This window comes from Giraffa tippelskirchi, chromosome 8 (assembly GCF_054371585.1).
Source record: "Giraffa tippelskirchi isolate mGirTip1 chromosome 8, T2T-mGirTip1v1.2.pri, whole genome shotgun sequence".
NCBI classification, from domain to species: domain Eukaryota; kingdom Metazoa; phylum Chordata; class Mammalia; order Artiodactyla; family Giraffidae; genus Giraffa; species Giraffa tippelskirchi.
Genome location: NC_137282.1, coordinates 76133480 through 76151616, shown reverse-complemented (window position 1 = coordinate 76151616; position 18137 = coordinate 76133480). Strand labels below are relative to the sequence as shown.

Sequence of the window (18137 nt, the reverse complement as noted above, 5' to 3'; positions counted from 1 at the left end):
TCGAGAAGACCTTACACAAATAAAGAAAATTACCTCCAAACACTACTAACAGCTTCTCTAACTTGTGATGAGAATGGTACATTCTTTCTATGGGGAATCATTTGTATAACTACCACTTAGTTAATTTCTTTGGAATGACAGACTGGTTCCAAATCAAGAAAGGAGTACATCAAGGTTGTATATTGTCACCTTGCTATTTTACTTGTATGCAGAGTACATCATGTGAAATGCTGGTCTGGATGAAGCACAAGCCAGAATCAAGATCACAGAGAGCAATATTAGTAACCTCAGATATGCAGATGACACCACGCTAATGGCAGAAAGTGAAGAAGAACTAAAGAGCCTCTTGATGGGAGTGAAAGAGGAGACTGAAAAAGCTGGCTTAAAACTCAACATTCAAAAAACGAAGATCATGGCATCCTGTCCCATCACTGCATGGCAAATAGATGGAGAAACAATGGAAACAGTGACAGACTTTATTTTCTTGGGCTCCACAATCACTGCATATGGTGACTGCAGCCATGAAATTCAAAGACGCTTGCTCCTTGGAAGGAAAGCTATGACCAACCTACACAGCATATTAAAAAGCAGAGACATTACTTTACCGATAAAGATCCGTCTAGTCAAGGCTATGGTTTTTCCAGTGGTCATGTATGGATGTGAGAGTTGGACCATAAAGAAACCTGAGAGTCGAAGAATTGATGCTTTTGAACCGTGGTGTTGGAAAAGACTCTTGAGAGTCCCTTGGACTGCAAGGAAATCAAACCAGTCAATCCTAAAGGAAATCAGTCCTGAATATTCATTGGAAGGACTGATGCTGAAGCTGAAGCTGCAATACTTTGGCCACCCGATGGGAAGAACTGACTCACTGGAAAAGACCCTAATGCTGGGAAAGATTGAGGGCAGGAAGAGAAGGGGATGACAGAGGATGAGATGGTTGGATGGCGTCACCGACTCAATGGACATGAGTTTGAGCAAGCTCTAGGAGCTGCTGATGGATAGGGAAGCCTGGTGTGCTGTTGTCCATGGGTTGCAAAGAGCAAAAGACATTCACAAAGTCAGTAGGATAATAAGAAATTGTGATTCCACACCATCTTCCCTCCACCTGTCTTCCTGCAGAGGTTACTTTTTATGTATTTCTGGTACTTTTTAGAAAATAGAAGATGCCTTTATCTATATAGCCTTTAGACTCCTCTCAAGCAGGGTGACCCTGGGGTGGAAGTCCTACTCTCTTCCCAGTTTCTCAGTGAGATTGAGTCCGAGTTGCCCACAGGGTTGAGTTGCTTAATAATCACCATGTATTTGCTTCTTCTCTCCCCTTTATCTCCTTGCCTCACCTGGTCCTCCTTCTGTACAGTTTTGCAGCACCACAATCTATTTACTTGGAATAGTTTTACTTGCAAATAATTTTCACTCACAAATAACTTTCTTAGACCCAACTTTGGAGGGAGCTTGCAGGACTCATAAGAATAATTGGTACTATTCTCAGACAATGATAACATTTTCTAGAGATTTGTAACCTACAGAAATGAAATGATTTGTTTATGCTCTAATAGGATATTGACAGGTAGTATTGATATTTTTGAATGGGGCACGACTATACGCAGATGTGTCTGTGTGTGGCTGTGTGGATTTCAGTTCCTCTTTACTGAAGTGATTCCTTTTTCCAATTGAATGAAATGGTCTCTCATTCCCAAAGCTGTATTGGTTGGTTGTTTACAGGTTTTCACTTGGAGCAAAGAAGGTAGACCTGTTTGTTAAAAGATTTGAGACACCACATCTTTAAACTGTGCTTTATGGAGGGTGAATTGAACCCTTGTCAAGTCCAGACACATAGCTGGTTGGGGTTCTTCTTTGAAGAAAATATTTGAATGGTTGCAGATGATTCTACTTATTCTTTTCTTTCCCCTGTAGTTCCTTAGATAAGAGAAAATATAAAGAAATCTGACTTATATGAACTTTCATTCCTATAGGATTAGAAAATGCAATTGGTTTTCTTATACTCATCAAAATTCTGGCTACACATTGGAATCTTTTTGTGCACATTTCTGTAAATTTAGCTTCATATTTTACTTAGCTACACTCCTCTCTTATTCAAGTGCCATTGTCAGCAGGCAAAGCTTGGAGTGTAAAGAATGTGGTGTGATATACAAGAAGATGATAAAGAGAAAAACTTAATTCTGTATAAATGGAAGTCGCAGCACAGTAAATTTGAAACAGAGCTGTTAAAATTAAGCTCCAAATAAAGAGGGAAGCTTTTATTTATTTATTTATTTTCTGTGAAACTCTTTGATCTCTTCTCTGTATATTTAATTTTTATTTTTATTTGTCCTGAGTTTATATAATGTGTGTAAGCACTTTTGTGAGGGGCATGTGAATTAGGAGAAAGCCAACCTTCTCAAAATAATTTATTCTTTACTTTTCTGTTCACCTTTTCCTACAGTGCTGCTAATTATGTCTTATTCTTAAGTCCCATTGCTTCAACTAGTTTAGATATGAGAAAGAAAAAAAAATGCTCCCAGAAAATGAGTCAAATATAAACTGGTACATTCAGCCCAGAGGAGAATGGTCACAATTGTAGTCTTTAAAATTTGCACAGCAGAAGAATTTACCAATATAGACACAAGTAAAATATATTTCATTGGGCTTTGCTAACTAATCAGTTTTCAGCTGGCTTGCTAATTTTTAAAAAGGCATATATAAATAAGCATTCCTGAGATGGAAATATTTTCCTTGGTGGTCTGGGTGTGTTTGAGTGCTCAGTCGCTTCAGTCGTGTCTGACTCTTTATGATCATATGGGCTGTAGCTCGCCAGGGTCTTCTGTCCATGGGATTCTCCAGGCAAGAACACTAGAGTGGGTTGCCATGCCCTCCTCCAGGGGATCCTCCCAGGGAGTGACCCGTGTCTCTTAGGTCTCCTGCATTGGCAGGCAGGTTCTTTAGCACTACTGCCACCTGCGAAGCCCGCAAAAAGCATTCCTGTCTAGTCAGAATGAAGAAAGCATTACAATATGCTGATTTCTTTCAAGGTTTGCACATCAGCTGGTTCAAGAAATCTGGTTGAAAAAACTAAGCATAACTATTATTAAAAAGTGTTTTTAATCTGCATGAATTAGAGATCCTAACAAAAAACAGGCCACTTGCGTATCGTTGTCAGTCCGCTCTGTATTTCCAAGAGGTGTGAGTTCTTACACAATTCCAGGAAGTCTCCTGCATGTGAACCAGAGAGTTGCGAACTCTCCAATGTGCGAATGTGTGCTCTCCTGTTCTGTCTCCTCAGCTGGTTCATGTGTCTGGCTCACATTGTTACGGGTGTACATCCCCTACAAGCCGCTGCACTTTTGTGCACTTCTCTGTACAATACTGTATTGGAGAAGGCAATGGCACCCCACTCCAGTACTCTTGCCTGGAAAATCCCATGGATGGAGGAGCCTGGTAGGCTACAGTCCATGGGGTCGCTAAGACTCGGACGCGACTGAGCGACTTCACTTTCACTTTTCCCTTCCATGCACTGGAGAAGGAAATGGCAACCCACTCCAGTATTCTTGCCTGGAGAATCCCAGGGACGGCGGAGCCTGGTGGGCTGCCGTCTATGGGGTCGCACAGAGTTGGACACGACTGAAGCGACTTAGTAGCAGCAGCAGCTGTACAGTACTGTATAGACTCCAGTGGTAAAGTATCTTCCTTTCAAGCGCAGGCTGTTCAGAAATGAGAGGGTAGATAGAACTGAATCCGGCAAGAACCCAGAACCTGCGCCGTCGGCGCCAGGCGCGGGTGAAATCGCAGCGGGCGCCGCGTCTGCTGTTGCTGGCGAGCCTTCAGCTCAGCCACCCTTCCTCCTCCTCCTCCAGACAGGAGTTCTTCTTGCCTCTTCACTTGGCTCCAGCCTCGATATGCCAGGTGGTTTACTATCCTGTTATACTTTAAGGTACTGTACTGTAAGGTTAATTTTTTTTTTTATTCTTTGTTTAGTGTGTTTATGCATTATTTGTGTGAAAAGCATTATAAATCTATTAGACTACAGCACTATACAGCCGATTGGGCTCCCCAGGTGGTGCTAGCGGTAAAGAACCCGCGTGCAATACAGGAGATGTGGGAGACCCCGGTTAGATCACTGGGTCTGGAAGATTCCCTGGAGGAGGGCGTGGCAGCCCACTGCGGTATTCTTGCCTGGAGAATCCCATGAATAGAGGAGCCTGGCAGGCTGCAGTCCATAGCATTGCAAAGGGTTGGACATGACTGAAGCAACTGAGCATGCATGCGTATAGCTGATGGTGTTAGTCGGGTATCTAGGCTAACTTTGTTGGACTTATGGACAAACTGGACTTACGAACATGTTCTCAAAATGGAATTTGTTTCTAGGCAGGGGGTTTACTGTATTTTTTAAAATACATTCTAAGTGAATTGTGTTGCCTATGAATGCAACTCCCTTTTAAAGAAGCAGCAAGTGGACATGTATGAATTATCTTGTTGTGGAAGGTAAATTTATATCAAAGTAATAGGAGGCTTGAACTCTGAGTTCTAAAAGTAGCCTGCATATTTCATTAAATTCCTGTTATTACCCAGCAGGGGAATAGATCCAGCAACCATTTGTATTCCCCACTTTTGCCATTGCTAGAACCAAGCTGAACTGACTGTACTTTTTGTTATAATCATACTGTGGGGTGTTTAGCCACCTGATGCAAAGAGCTGACTCATTAAAAAAAGATCCTGTTGCTTGGAAAGATTGAAGGCAGGAGGGGAAGGGGACGACAGAGGACAAGATGAGTAGATGACATCACTGACTCAATTGACATGAGTTTGAGTGGGTTCCGGGAGTTGGTGATGGACAGGGAAGCCTGGTGTCCTGCAGTCCATAGGGTGGCAAAGAGTCGGACATGACTGAGAGACTGAACAACAGTGGGGTGTTTTTCTAATGGATTTGAATAGATCGTTTTTTTTTTTTCCCACTGAAATATTAATATTTTACTCTAATAATAATAATCTTATTCAGAAGAAATACAAAAATATGGTTCTCTGTTAATAGTAATTTCTTCCTTTGAAACCTAAAAAAATGATTTGCTAGGTGTTTATTGGATGGCTTTCATTGATCCTTTGAGACTGTGTGATGTGTGTGTTGGAGAAGACAATGGCACCCCACTCCAGTACTCTTGCCTGTGTTTGTGAATGTCTATATGTACAAAAAACTATTTCTTGGTATTTCCTAACATCTAAGTTCATGGTTGAGTGTACTTCTGTGCCTGTGTGAGTATTTTGGTCTCTTTTCTCTGCTCTGTTTACCACTACTTAGCTTTCCCCGCCCAGCTTTTTCTTCTACTCTCTCTTTTTCCAGTCGTATCCTGTTGGCAGCTATTGAAGCTACACTGTAGAGTACAGTCAGCTTCCAGTTACAGGGGTGAGATCCATGCGTCTGCAGGACACGGGCAGTAGATGGCGCTAGACAAATGCCGAAGCTTCATCATGAGTTGCTCCAGTGAGATTCTTTGCATCAAAACAAATGTAAATTGCTTGCCACTGTAAATCAAATGCAAGATAAAACCTACATTTAATAATTCATATCACTGAAATAATGACTTTGGTAGAAGAAAACAGGTCACTTTTTCATTCTAAAGTGTGAAACAACTGTCACATATGCCAAGGCCAGATCATTTTAGAGAGTCAATGAACTTGTGTGTCCTCAGATGACAGGGTATAAGGCTTGTTCTATTATGATTCTTATGCCTGATCTAATCTGAGTTGTTAGGATCCTACTACACAAGAAAGGAATGAGAAGAATCAAGATCTCAGAGCACACTGCATCCTACAGCGAAGGAAAGAAGGGCATCAGGTCTTGCTGTGAATTCCTAATATCCAGGCAGATTTCCTTAGTAAGGAAGGAAGGGAGAGAGAAAGGAAGAAAATGAAGGAGAAAAATAATGAAGAAAACAGAAAAAAAAAATCAAAGAGGACAAATTAAAGCTTGTGGGAAGATTTATGCACTAAAATCTATGAAGATAATATAAATTATCAAAGTTCTAACTTCATATGTATCTCCTCTATTCATAATTATATATACATTTATGTATAATTGGGCTTCCCAGGTGGCACTACTGATAAAGGACCCACCTGCCAATGCAGGAGACACAAGAGATACAGGTAGGATACCTGGGTTGGGAAGATGCCCTGGAAGAGGTCATGGCAATCCGCTCCAGTGTTCTTGCCTGGAGAATCCTTATGGACAGAGAAGTCTGGTGGGCTATAGTCCAGAGGGTCTCAAAAAAAGTCGGACACTACTGAAGTGACTTAGCAGGCACGCATACGTATAATTATATATATACACACAATGACTTATGTTTAAATTACATCTGAATTTAAGATGGTATCATTCTAAATGGCCATCACAATAGTGCCTGACTGTATATATTTTGGTGCACCCAAACAGTGGAATACTGTGCATCCTTTGAGGAAATTGAGTTATATCTCTCTTGAGTTTCTGAACTATATTATTAAATGAGATAAACAACAACACATAGAAATGTGACTGAAGCCTAGTTTTGTAAGCTGGTATGTGTATATCTTCCATTTTTGCATATACAATAAAAGTTCTACGTGGATACATCACGTACAAGGTATTACCAATTTTAATTCTTGGGTTGAGGAGTTAAGGTTAGAAAAAAATAAGGAGTTTTTCACAATTCAGTTTGCAAAATTCTGTAATATATAAATATTTTTGCAATAAGCGTGGGTAGTTTGATTAAGTAAAAGTATATGACCAAATAAAGAGACTCTGAAACAATGAATATTGTTTTTATTTATCAGAAATCTTAAAGACTGCAGTGTGGCACACAGGAGAGACACTTTGCAGCTGTCATTAGAGATTGAAGCACATTCTGCATTTCTCCCAATTTTTAAATACCATGTTAAGCAATTATATAACCATCTAAGATTATGGCAATATACTGAATCGTCTTTGTCCTTTAGAATTTCTAAATACAAAATGAACTCATCTCATTGAAAAGAAGGAAAATATGATAAAGACCAGTTATAACATGTAATAGGCAAAAATAAGCAAGTGGAAAGATTTTGGTTTTGTTTATTCTCTATACCAAGAATGTAGAAGGTATTTTAACAGTTTAAAAACAGGAGAAAGAGAGAGCATTATGCTTCCCAAGTTTTCTTAAATAGCCATGCAGGCAGAAAGAAATGATAATGAGAAATTCAGGATATTATGCTGCTGTTGTTTTGGTTTGTCTTTTAACGATCATTAACTAAACTGCAACATTTAACACAAAACTGTAACCTTTCATAAGAACCATGAACTAAGAACATACTAATACATGAATTATATCCAACCATCTTGAGTTTATTATAGTTTGTATAGATATATGCTTTCCTTTGGGCTTCCCTGGTGGCTCAGATGGTAAAGAATCTGCCTGCAGGGCAGGAGACCCAGGTACAATCCCTGAGTGGGAAGATTCCTTGGAGAAGGGCATGGCAACCCACGCCACTCTTCCTGCCTGGAGAATCCCATGGGTAGAGGAGCCTGGTGAACTACAGTCCACGGGATCACACAGAGTCGAACACCACTGAAGTGACTTAACACACTCACATGCTTTCATTTAAAACTTAGTGATTACTAAGTATTCTGTTTGGTAAGGGAAATTTAGTCAATTACCTCACTGATGTGTAATATAGTAATTAAAACAGATGGAGTATTAACTTACGAGAAAGCTATCCAGTAGCCCTAGAGAATTAGTTTCTTCCTGGTTTCCATTAGTGTATAAAAAACACAATGGAGTTAATGGTATATGTATGCATGTGTATATATGTATGTAAGAAAATACAGTTCTTAAGCTATATCGGGTCTACAAAATTGTTAGCATTTAGAACTTTCTGGGTCACAAATTTGGTAATACTTATGTATTTAAGTGGAGCTTCTCTGGTGGCTCAGATGGTGAAGAACCTGCCTGCAGTGCAGGAGACCTGGGTTTGATATCTGGGTGGGGAAGATCCCCTGGAGAAGGAAATGACAGCCCACTCCAGTATTTTTGCCTGGAGAACCCCATGAACAGAGGAGCCTGGTGGACTACAGTCCAAGGGTATCAAAGAGTTAGACAGGAATGAGCAACTAACACATACACATACACACATAGTTAAATAAAAATGACACAATTTAAATGTAAAAAAAAAAGTGACACATAAGATTGTTTCTCTTTTGCAACTGGAAACATGTTTTAGCATTTCAAAATGATATGTACTACTATATAATAAAATACAGATGTCAGTGAGTATTTGCAATCTGCTATCTATAATATGTAGATACATGTATACATGAACATAGATACATCTCTTCCCACATTCCTATGAGTGAATCCTCAGTGTTGAAATTGCAAGTATTATCTCATTTAACCCTCTCAAAAATTGTCTTGAATTGGTGATAGTATCAGCTTCTATTTTTCAGGGGAGGTTACCCACACAGAGTAATTTTTTAACAAGGATTTTTACTACTGTTACAGAATTGCACAGCTACTATCTGATTGTCACTGATTTCAAATTTAGTTCTGACTGGTACCACATCCAATACTTTCAGCCAACACATCCCATTATTAGCTGTGTTTTTATTCCTAGGTGCCTGTGTGCATGGTAAGTCACTTAGTCGTGTCTGACTTTGTGACCCATGGACTGTCGCCCACAAGGCTCCTCTGTCCATGGGATTCTCCAGGCAAGAATACTGGAGTGGGGTGCCATGCCTTCCTCCAGGGGATCTTCCCCACCCAGGGATCAAAACTGTGTCTCTTATGTCTCCTGCATTGCAGGTGGGTTCTTTACCACTAGTGTCACCTGGGAAGTCCCATTCCTAGGTACACATTATCAATTAATCTTGAAAGTAAATAGACTATTGGGCCCTTATTTATGGTTCCTCAATTTAAGTTAATGACAATGACTGGCTTTTTAAGAATAGTGGTAAGAATGTGTTAATGCTAACACTAATATTAATGACTACTAATAAAAACATTAACATATAAATTAGGACCAAACATTTTCCTCCAGGCAATATGCATATATTAACTTACTCAACTCTATATCAGCCCTTTATTCTCTCATTCTCCAGATGAGTAGACTTTGGTCGGAGAATCCCGCTTACTGCTATCTTTCTGGGTCTAGGAGGCAAAATGAAGGTCACAAGAAAGCAGTTATTTGTCAAAGCTTCTTACATATCTAGCCATTTTTGAAAACTGAATTTAAAGGATTACAAATCCTGAAAATACCTATACTACCACATATCTTGGTAGTAAGGTCTTGGCTGGAGAGTCCCATCGAAGGTCTGTGACAGTATATTCGATGTGCAGTATTGTAAAGGCGTGCAGGGTTGATGGCATGCAGTCAGTTAAGTGTTGCCATGTGTATCAAAGTCAATCCACTTTTTATAGAGATCAGTAATGCACTGCCCTTTAAGCCACTTAAAAATAAAGTGTGTCAGTCATTAGAATGACATTATCTTTGAGAAGTTACATACGCATAAACCAGCATATTCCAACCTGTAACTTCCTTCAGCACCATCATTCTATATCCAAGCTTGCATTTTGGCATAATAAAGTTAAGTGCAAGGTGGCTGTAAAATACAGCATCTATGAAAAAACCCATATTGTAGCTGCTGTGGGACCATCACTAGCAATTTGCTTTTGCAAAAATAAAGAAATTCGAAATCAGTGTTTGGCTCAACTAGAAAGTGTGATAACCTCAGATAATTGCTGCCTGTAAATAACTCTACCTCATCGGGATGTCTCCATTTACATAGGATATATTTAGGTTCTGTACTTAGTAATACCGCTCATATAATCAAGTGTTGGTCATCTTTGTAAGGAGGGGAAATATTAATCAAATGCTCTTTGATGACAAGACAGCAGTGGGGCCATTCATTTTCCAGAAGCTATTTGAGGAGCAGACTCATCAATTTGCATAGCACTTGACAACTCCGGATTTTTCTAGCTCTTGCAGATGGTTTGAAAGGTACACCAAAAAGATTCAGCTGTAATAATGGTGAAATTAATTATGAAAGTAAAGATATGGTTCCACTTGTTATCATAAGGCTCATTTTATTTTCTTCAATTTCTTGCAAATCTGTTTTCTGAATGGTTTCTTTTGAATGAAAAAAAATGAACAACTGAAGTTTTCAGAGAATTAATTGTTATTATTAATAATTCCAGCATCTAAAATCTCTATATTGCTCAGCACATTCCATATTAAGGAATGATAAGGCCACAAAATGTAAGGCTTCTCTGTGGATGATAAAGTTACAATGATAAGATCACAAAAAATAAGGATTCTGAATTGTTGGAATATACATCCTTCACTTTTCGTTTATTGCCTTGTGTCTTTAATAACTAAATAGAAACTAGATGGAAGGTTGACTATTCACATTTTCATGTTGCAACTTTTATTTATATGCATTTCTTTATTTAAATATTTATTTATATGCATTTCTTTATGATCTTGGTAAAGGAAAAAGAGGAAATGCCATTTTTAGTTCTGACTAAGCTATCGTACATGTAAGTTATGTGCCACTGGAGAAATAATTTAGCTTCTGTGGACTTCTGTTCACTCAATTGTCAAGGATAGTGCTCATCCTGAGGGGATTAAGAGTGTCTAGTATGAAGAAGTGAGAAAAATGGATGTCTTTTCAAAAGCAGACATCTTAAAAAAAATAAAAGCAAAGAAGAAAGAATAGAATAAGCAAAGCTCTTCAGTCAGCATTACCTTAGAGGAGCAATTAAGAAAATGATAGCCACAGGAGATATTCTTCAAAGACAGAGGTCGTCATTTTTTTGTTCTGTCCGTGTGGGAGCAGTGCCTGGAGAACTAAGTAGGTGACTAGATGCATACAATATTTGCAGCAAGACTAAGAACTGAGAAAGAGATTTAATGTGAATTTAAGAAAGTCTGATAAATTGACATTTTGTGGAAAGCTTTTCACTTGAAGTGAAATGGTGGTCATCCCCCTCTTGCTCAGTCACTAATTCGTGTACAGCTCTTTGCGATTCCATGGACTGCAGCACACCAGGCTCCTCTGTCCTTCACTGTCTCCCCCAGAGTTTGCTCAAATTCATGTCCATTGAGTCAGTGATGCTATCTAACCATCTCATCCTCTGCTGCCCTCCTCTCCTTTTGCCTTCAATCTTTCCCGGCATCAGGGTCTTTTCTAGTGAAATCAGCTCTTTGCATCAAGTGGCCAAAGTACTGGAGCTTCCAGCTCCAACATCCGTCATTCCAATTAATATTCAAGGTTGATTTCCCTTTGCATGGACTGGTTGGATCTCCTTATTGTCCAAGGGACTCTCAGGAGTCTTCTCCAGCACCACAATTCAAAAGTATCAGTTCTTCGGCACTCAGCCTTCTTTACGCTCCAGATCTCACATCCGTACATGAATACTGGAAAAACCATAGCTTTGACTATACGAACCTTTGTGGCCAATATGCCATCTTACACCCACGTTATGAACTTTGCAGTTTAGCGCGACATTATTCTAATCACTTTGAACTGGTAGCACAGCTGGATTACTGTTATTGAAGGTTCATGCAGGCTTAGAACCATCAAGGTGTCAAAACCTGAGTGACATAATATGACATAATGCCAGTCTTTCCAATTTAGCTGCTGCTGTTATGTTACATCTCAAGGATTTCCTGTGTAAATATAAACTGATGGAAACCATTTTGGGGGCAGGAATTTCAAATGATCGCCACGAAAGGATTAAAGCTCTTCACAGTGATTTTTCTTTCAACTTCATGATTTAGTTCAGTTAAAATTAAATGAAAAACGGTGAGTCCTAAAATACATAAAAATTAAGAATTATTGTTCAACTGAACCCTCTTAAGATCTGGTCAGTGCATAAAATAGGCTTCTGTTTTTGGTTGTGTGCCTGCTCAATCACTCAGCCATGTCCGATTCCTTGTGACCCCATGGACTGTAGCCTGCTAAGCTCTTCTGTCCATGGGATTTTCCAGGCAAGAATACTGAAGTGCGTTGCCATTTCCTTCTCTCAGGGATCTTCCTGACTGAGGACTTGAACCCGGTCTCCCGGGTCTCCTGAGTTGGCAGGCAGATTCTTTATGCCTGAGCCACCTGAAAAGACCTCCATTTTTGTTAGGGTAGCACTATTCTTTTTCCTATGAATGGGCTGTGCACAAGCTGTGCAGAAGAGCAACCGGGGTTGATGGAAGCCCATCTAACTTCTATCATAAAAAGAATTGCAAATTGATGTTCATTGTATTTAGATCTATGTTAAAATGGAAACCGAAGTCACTTTAATGATGGTCATTGTTGGGATAATAAAAATATTGTTTTCCAAAAGATCCTCTAATGTGTTGTTACATCATTTTTTGATAGGAAATTAAAAAAAAAAAAACACAACAAAACTGTTTTTTTATTACTCAAAGCCATCAGTTTTACTTCAGACATTATAGGCATGAAGAAAATGAAGTAACTGTTTTCACTGTAAGCTGCTGATTTTATTGCAGTAAGTTCCAAGGTTCTTAATGAGATTTTCTCTTTATTCAAGGCAGAGGCAATGCATGCTATTTCCATAAGAACAGTAAGCTAGAGATTTTGTGGAGCTGCAGGTACTTTAATTTCCTAAATAACAGGTCTGTTTTTATCTATGAGAATCGTTTAAGTTTATGTCATTGAAATAAGTCAAGAATTAGGTAACATGTTAAGCAAATTTGGATTGAAAATATACTGCATTTTAAAATTATATACATAACTTTATATTATGCATACACTTAGCAATATATATAATTGTTAGCTGATATTAACATATGCTTTGCAGGAGAGTGCTGCCTCAGTTCTGCCAGATTTGTGAGTGTGTGTGTCTGTGTGGGGGGCTTCCCTGACAGCTCAGATGGAAAAGAATCCGCCTGCAATGCCGCAGAGCCTGGTTCGATCCTGGCTGGATCTGGAGAAGGGTAGGCTACCCATTCCACTATTCTTGGGTTTTCCTTGTGACTCAGCTGGTAAAGAATCCACCTACAGTGTGGGAGACCAGAGTTCAATCCCTGGGTTGGGAAGATCCCCTGGAAAAGTGAAAGGCTACCCACTCTAGTATTCTTGTCTCCAGTGTCTATATGTGTAAAGGGTAAATTCTGAAATTTCACAGATAGTAGGCTGCCTCTTTTTTATTTTATTGACTATAGGTGATTTACAATGTTGGGTTAATTTCTGCTGTATGGGAAAGTGATTCCGTTATATATATAACATACATATGTATAATATTTCCATATTCCTTTTTATTGTGGCTTATTACAGAATATTGAATGTAGTTCCCTGTGCTATGCAGTAGGACCTTGTTATTTTTTCAGCCCACAGGTAACAGTTTGCATCTATTCCTCCCAAACTCCCAATCCTTCCCAAAGTCTTCCCCTTCCCCCTTGGTAACCAAAAGTCTGTTCTCTATCAGTTTGAATCAGTTTCTGTTTCATAGATAAGTTCATTTGTGTCATCTCTTTCAGATGTTCGATATGAATTGAAACATGTCAGAGAATGCAAGCATTACTTGTTTTAGCCAATGTATAAAAATAATCATATCTTTATTATCCATATGGGAATTATCCATTGAATCTTTTTAATCAAAAGATAGTTTCTCTTACTCATACAGAGACTTTTCATTTAACCTGTTTGTTATAATCCTTAATGTCTAATTGTGGGTGTCCATTGAATAAAATTTTAAAATTAATAAAGCTAACAACTCATGATGTTATAAAATAAAAATTGGTATTAACTTTGGAAAAAAGTAATTGTAATGAAGATTCTGTCCATAAAAAATCACATATGTAAAAATCAAATATAAATTAAACTATGTGCTCAGTCACTTCAGTGTGTCCAGCTCTTTGTGGCCCCAGAGACTGTAGCCCACCTGGCTGCTCTGTCCTTGGGATTCTTCAGGCAAAAATACTGGTGTGAGTTGCCCTTTCCTTCTCTAGGGGATCTTCCTGACCCAGGAATCAAACCTGGTTCCCTTACATCTCCTACATTGGCAGGTGAGTTCTTTACCTCTAGTGCTACCTGAGAAGAATACACAAATTAAACTATACTTTAGATATTTTGGAAATGATTCCCATCCATTACACTGGGCAATACTAGGCACATTTATGGGTAGTACAGTAAGGAAGAAATAATTTTTAAACACTTGCAAGATGAGTACATTTTAAAGTAATTATTTGTTTTTGATTTTCGTTCTAAATATATCATGGATTTGGTATAATTACTCCAAATTGTGTGTGTGTGTGTGTGTGTATGTGTGTATGTATGTGTGTGTTCCTCAAAATGATGGATATTCTATTTTAGGCACTTTAATAGCTACTTGGAACTCAGCCCATTTTTTATGCACATTGTTATCACTGAGATATTGGATGAAAACCCACACAATTAATTTAAAAAATAACCAGATATAGTTTTGCATGCATGATTGTATAGACTCTATAATTATGTCATTTTTATATGTTACATTGAAACAAAAAAGATTAATGACTCAAGAAATAAAAACACTATTAATACAAAGAATAATAATATTGCCAAATTTAGGTAGGTATTGAATCAAATATCAATCATTTTTGAATAGTGCCTTGACATTTCTTTTAGGATCCATTTATGAAGAAAAGTAACATTTCACTTGCTTTTTACTTTAAAAAAAAAAAAATTTGCCCTGTCTTAGAAAGGTAACTTTAAATCAAGAAAAAAAAATACTTTTTGATTCCATTTCTTTTTTCCTAAAGGATTTGCATATTTTATTTAAAATTAGTCCAAAAAAATACAAAGTAACATGCTTATCAGATACATCAATTGTGTTGTACATATTTATTGTATAAAATATTAATTTTAATAGAAAAATGATAAGATTTTATTATTGATGAATCAAATCTGAGAAATGCACACTTTTTTAAATATTTTGTTCTCTTTATTTGTTTATTTTTTTAATTTTAGTTTGGGGCTAATTATTTTACAATATTGTAGTGGTTTTGGCCATATATTGACATGACTCAGCCATGGGTTTGCATGTGTTCCCCATCCTGAACCCCCCTCCCACCTCCCTCCCCATCCCATCCCTCCAAAGAAGACATACAGATGGCTTACAAACACGTGAAAAGATGCTCAACATCACTCATTAGAGAAATGCAAATCAAAACCACAATGAGGTACCACTTCACGCCTGTCAGAATGGCTGCTATCCAAAAGTCTAAAAGCAATAAATGCTGGAGAGGGTGTGGAGAAAAGGGAACCCTCTTACACTGTTGGTGGGAATGCAAACTAGTACAGACACTATGGAGAACAGTGTGGAGATTCCTTAAAAAACTGGGAATTGAACTGCCATATGACCCAGCAATCCCACTGCTGGGCATACACACCGAGGAAACCAGAATTGAAGGAGCAATGCACACATTTTTATCCAAAGTAAATATTCTGCCAAGCTCCCCAGGAAGAGATATCAAGGAGAGTGTTGCTTATGTGAAAATCAGAAATGGTTTTGCAAAATTGTTGCTAAAATTTGCAGGAATGAGAGTATGAGATAAAAATAGATGTGAGTTATGCTTTTCACTAAAATAGTCAGCTGTAATTGAATGTTACAAGACTGTGTATATATCAGTACTGATGTTCTAGAATCCAGTTGCATGTTCTGGTCTGTTGATTCTCATGGGGGTTGGGGTAAATAAGTGATTACTGAAGGCTTGGATATATATTGATGTTGTATGAGGACTCCAGTGATTTTAAGGGAAATACTATAATCTCACCAGCAGGAAATAGATAACCACCATTCATTGAGAATGTATCTCTCACTCACTGTTCTTAGTATTTGTTACATTTTTGAAGTAATCCTCAAAACACTTTTCCATATCATTTTTATCCCCATGCTGGATATGAAACAGCTAAGTTCAGGAGAAACAAACTTGCTCAATTTATATGTACAGTTGATTATCCACATAAACCTGATCAATGATGATGCCATGTTTCATGATGGTAAACACGGAAACTTTAATTGTGATGTCTACCAGAGTTCACCAGTGGCCCAAACATGGTCCAATCAAGGATCATTTGCCATTTACCTTTCACGTGGTCTCTGTGAACCCTATGGTCATGTTTATGGTGGTCCCTCCTCCTGTGTTCTGACTTGTCTGAGAGGTCATGGTCTCCCTCGGTTTCCCTCCATGTCTCTGGCTTCTTGGTCTCCCTCACATGTACTAGCTTTTCCTATCTTCCTAAATTCTGAAAGCCTCAAGCCTCTGGGATCAGACTTGAGACCTCTTAGAGCAACCCTATTGTGATGTCATCTGCATGGCCGCAAGCACCTTCTCCGTGTGGTCACCTGCCATGTTTATATCTGCACCTTGACAGCTCCTCTGAACCCTTCCTTCCTGTGGTTTTTCTCATGTCAGTAAGAAGCAATTCTAGGCCTTAGTTCTAGACACTTGAAGCCATTCTTGATTTTTGTATTTCTCCAGTCTTTTATTAAATATCATGTCTTGTTGCTTCTCATGTTACAATGTGTCCATAGTCTCTCTACCTCTCTGCCATCTTCTTCCAAACCATCATTTTTCACTAGTTGTCACTATAGCTTATTAACTTGTCTTCTAACTTTTAATTTTTCCACACATCCATGCTATGATCTGAATGTTTGTATCTCTGCAAAATTCACAGTTAGAAATACTACGCCTATATGATGATGTTGGTAGATAGGACTTTGGTATATGATTATGCCATGAAGGATTAATGCAGAGAGCAACCTTGCCCCTTCTTCCCCATAAGGGCCAGTGAGAAGACTCCATCTAGGAACCAAGAGGAAAGTCCTCACCAGACAGGAAATCTGTAAGCCTCTTAACCTTGAATTCCTGGCCTCCAGAACTGTGAGAAATAATTTTTTTGTTGATAAGCTGCCCAGTTAGTGCTATCTTGTTCAGTTGAGTTCAGTTCAGTCGCTCAGTCATGTCTGAATCTTTGCGACCCCATGGACTGCACCACGCCAGGCCTCCCTGTCCATCACCAACTCCTGGAGTTTACTCAGACTCATGTCCATTGAGTTGGTGATGCCATCCAACCATCTCATCCTCTGTCACCCTCTTCTCCTCCCCCCTCCAATTTCCCCCAGCATCAGGGTCTTTTCAAATGAGTCAGTTCTTTGCATTAGGTGGCCAAAGTATTGGAGTTTTACTTTAGCATCAGTCCTTCCAATGAATATTCAGGGTTGATTTTCTTTAGGATGGACTGGTTGGATCTCCTTGCAGTCCAAGGGACTCTCAAGAGTCTTCTCCAACACCACAGTTCAAAAGCATCAATTCTTCGGCACTCAGCTTTCTCTATGGTCCAACTCTCACATCCATCCATGACTACTGGAAAGACCATAGCTTTGACTAGACAGACCTTTGTTGGCAAAGTAATGCCTCTGCTTTTTAATATCTTTTGATATCTTGTTATGGCAGTATAAAGAGATGAAGTTACTCCCTCTACCCAAATCACAGTCTGTCATCCATTTAATGGCTACAGTGATTCTTTGAAAAAAAGAAACAAACTAACAAAAAAACCTAGAATGAGCTAGATCAAGTTATTCCTTCGTGCAAAACGCACCGCCAATTTTCTGTCTCATTCAGTGCCATCCTTACAGTCCTGACAGCGGTTGTGGCCATCCCAGATTCTCAAGGTTGCGGACGCCGCTCAGCCCTCAGCCTCCTCCGTCTCACTCCCTCCGCTGAAGCCGCCCGAGTCCTCGCGCATCTGAACCCGCAGCCCCTCCCGCCTCAGCAGCTGTGCTCTGCCCGCTGCACAAAGTTCATCCTGCCTTCTGTCCAGGTGTCCAGTCAGAAGCCACTGTGCCCAAGAAAATCGCGCTGCACACCCTGTGCCGTAAATGTAGCTCTCTCCTCTTCAGAAGCTCCGTCATCCCGTTTCACCTTTCTCCTCAATACTCTTGAAGGCTTGGTGGCGTCTACGCGTCTTTTATGCGTGTGTTTCTTTTTCCATCTCCTCGCTCTGAAAGTTGTTTCTCTCCGTCTCTTGTCTCTTTCAGATAAGGACACTTTCTGAGATGTATTATGTTTACAATAAATAATAATTTCATACATTTTTAAAAAGTCTTTAGACCTCTGTATTTAAACATTTGATTCAACACATATCT

At 39.0% G+C, this 18137-nt stretch overlaps 1 long non-coding RNA gene across 1 annotated transcript; it reads right to left on the bottom strand.

The window, feature by feature from the left end:
- Nucleotides 1-5054: 5054 nt before the first annotated feature.
- On the bottom strand, nt 5055-16236 carry LOC145516441 (uncharacterized). Its single transcript, XR_014061396.1, has 3 exons — nt 16075-16236; nt 9054-9140; nt 5055-5514 (listed from the first exon to the last, which is right to left on the bottom strand). It is a non-coding gene; the product is annotated as an uncharacterized LOC145516441 (long non-coding RNA).
- Between the last annotated feature and the right edge of the window lie 1901 nt (nt 16237-18137).